The sequence below is a fragment of the Micropterus dolomieu genome, linkage group LG12 (genome assembly GCF_021292245.1).
Source record: "Micropterus dolomieu isolate WLL.071019.BEF.003 ecotype Adirondacks linkage group LG12, ASM2129224v1, whole genome shotgun sequence".
Classification (NCBI taxonomy): domain Eukaryota; kingdom Metazoa; phylum Chordata; class Actinopteri; order Centrarchiformes; family Centrarchidae; genus Micropterus; species Micropterus dolomieu.
In genome coordinates this window covers 5,107,599-5,110,267 of record NC_060161.1, presented here as the reverse complement: position 1 = coordinate 5,110,267, position 2,669 = coordinate 5,107,599, and positions in this window count along the sequence as shown.

Sequence of the window (2,669 nt, the reverse complement as noted above, 5' to 3'; positions counted from 1 at the left end):
CCCCCCCCCCCCCCCCCCCCCCCCCCCAGCTGCACCTCCTCCTCCTCCAGCACCGGGACTCCCCAGGAACCATTTTCAGGATCCTCTTTGTGGACTTCAGCTCTGCTTTTAACACCATCCAAGTGCATTTGATGATCCAGAAGCTACACCATCTCTACAATGGGCCTTAATGAACTGGCCTGAGAGTACTGTTGTCTGTCATTGTATGTCGTCACTGTGTGCTTTTGTATTCTGATGTGTTCAGTCCTATGAAATGGAAATATCTTTTTGAAGTTACATAATTTATTCTTTATTCAGATTGAGGGGCTGCAGTTTGTCAAAGATCAGCTGTGCTTCTATGGTCTCAGTTCTGAAGTCCAACCCCTCCCATCTGACAGACCTGGAGCTGAGTCACAACAAGCTGCAGGATTCAGGAGTGAAGCTGCTGTGTGATTTTCTGGAGAGTCCACACTGCAGACTGGAGACTCTGGGGTCAGTTCACTGACTCTCTGTTACTATTGTAGATGTGATATGAGTCATTAGGGGTCCAATCCCAAGGGACCTGGAGACCACGCATTAAAGGCAGAGTGGCTCCCAGTACCAGTGGTGGCCCTATCGATACCACTCAGATTTTTAGGGGTCCAGACCCGCGGGAGCTGGGCCTAGTAATGACAATGACAGGGCTGGTTCAGATTGCTGTCCACCAGTAGGTGGCGCTACAGTCAAACGTAAACACATTCTGGCCTCTAACTCTCACATAATACATCGCACCTTCAAAAACTTTACATGCACGTGTTTCCTTATCTGTAACTGGTGATATAGACCACGCCCACGCCGTATAGAATTTTAATGATCTGGAAGAGGTGAATCCCATCTGCACAAAACTCTGCACTTAGGGCCCGATTTACTAACTTTCCGCATAAAGAGTACTAAATTGTGTGTGCATTCTAAAATATTGCATGTGCAATTGTAGTAGTAGTATAGTTTACTCACACACAGGCCCTATGTCTCTAAAGGCACCATTTTGATCAAAAATTATTTAAAGAATTTTGGGAATCTAAAAACATGTGCACGTTAAAGTAAGAAATTTCAGTAGGTTGTAAACAAAACAGGAAGTTAATGTCACATCTCCACTTAATTCTGTCTGAACAACACCTGTTACTTCCTGTTGGCAATTGGCCACTAAGTAACGCTTTTGTTGTAAAGTTGTGAAAAATGGTCAAATTAACTGTTCTTGAACTGCATGTTTTCCTCTCTGAGCTGATGAACCCTGTGATGGAAAACTACAAAACAGCTGATCAGAGTCAGTTCAATTAACTGAGTCAGTTCTCTTTGAGTTCAGCTGGTGTGGTGAATAAAAACGTCATTATCAAAGGAGCTTTGATTCTATGTTTCACCATGGCAACAGGTCAATAAAAGGCGGGGCCTCCATTTTAATCCTGTGGCTGTAGGGCAAGACACGTTTCTTTGTACAGCACATTTCAACAACAAGGTGATTCAAACTGCAACACAGGAAAATATAAAACAAGAATGAAATAAATTAAACAGTTAAATAAAAAAGGAGATAAAACAGCAGAGTTAAAGTTACAGTGCAGAGAAAGATATTAATCAAACTTCTTAAATTAGACTGAATAAAAGGCAGCAGCAGAAAGTCTTCAGCCTGGATTTAAAAGAACTGAGAGTTTCAGCAGACCTGATCTCAGACGACCTGAGAGGTCTGGATGGTTCTTTACGTAGCAGAAGATCAGCAGCGTATTTTGGCCCTAAACTGTTCAGTGTTTTATAAACCAACAGCAGGATTTTAAAATCAGCTCTCTGACAGGAAGTCAGTGTAAAGACCTCAGAACTGGACTGATGTGATCCACTTTGTTGGTCTTAGTGAGGACTCGAACAGCAGCGTTCTGAATCAGCTGTCAGATCAAGAAATATTAATGCATGTATTTGCAGAATCTGCACATTTATCTTCAAAAGAGAACAGCCTGAGTCGGAGCGGTGAAAAGTTTCCAGAAGTGAACACAATAACATTTTATTCATCATTTACTAAACTTCCATGTTCTGAGGGAGGATCAAGTGGTGGAATCTGTGGATTCGGCTGTAGCCTACATTACATTTGAAATATATTTGTTCATCTTTAATCTGATGGGTACAAAACACAGGGGCCCGCAAGTGAAGATGAAAAATATAAAGATTGAAAAACTGTATGGACACAGAGACACGGCTGTAAGCTCCCAATCTGGCCCAGCAGTGATGTGTTTGCTGATTTGCACTTGAAAAGATGATGAGGTTAAATTACAGCAGCAGCAAAACTGTTGGTACCTTTTGTTAAAGAAAGAAAAACCCACAATGGGCCCTAAAATAACTTGAAACTGACTAAATGAATAATAAATAAAAATGTACTGAAATGTAACTGATGAAATTCAGACATTGCTTTTGAGTTGTGGTTCAACTGAATCATTTTTTAAAAACAAACTAATGAAACTAGTCTGGACAAAAAAGATGGAACCCTGAACATATTATTTTGTTGCACAACCTTCAAAGGTCGTCACTGCAATCAGTTGATTTCTGTAACTCTCAGTGAAACTTCTTCAGGTATTTTGGCCCACTGTTATTGATCTGTGTTGACATGAATAGGTGTATGAATGTTGTGCTGACATTTGGATGATCCACAATAACACAATGACAAAGTCCCT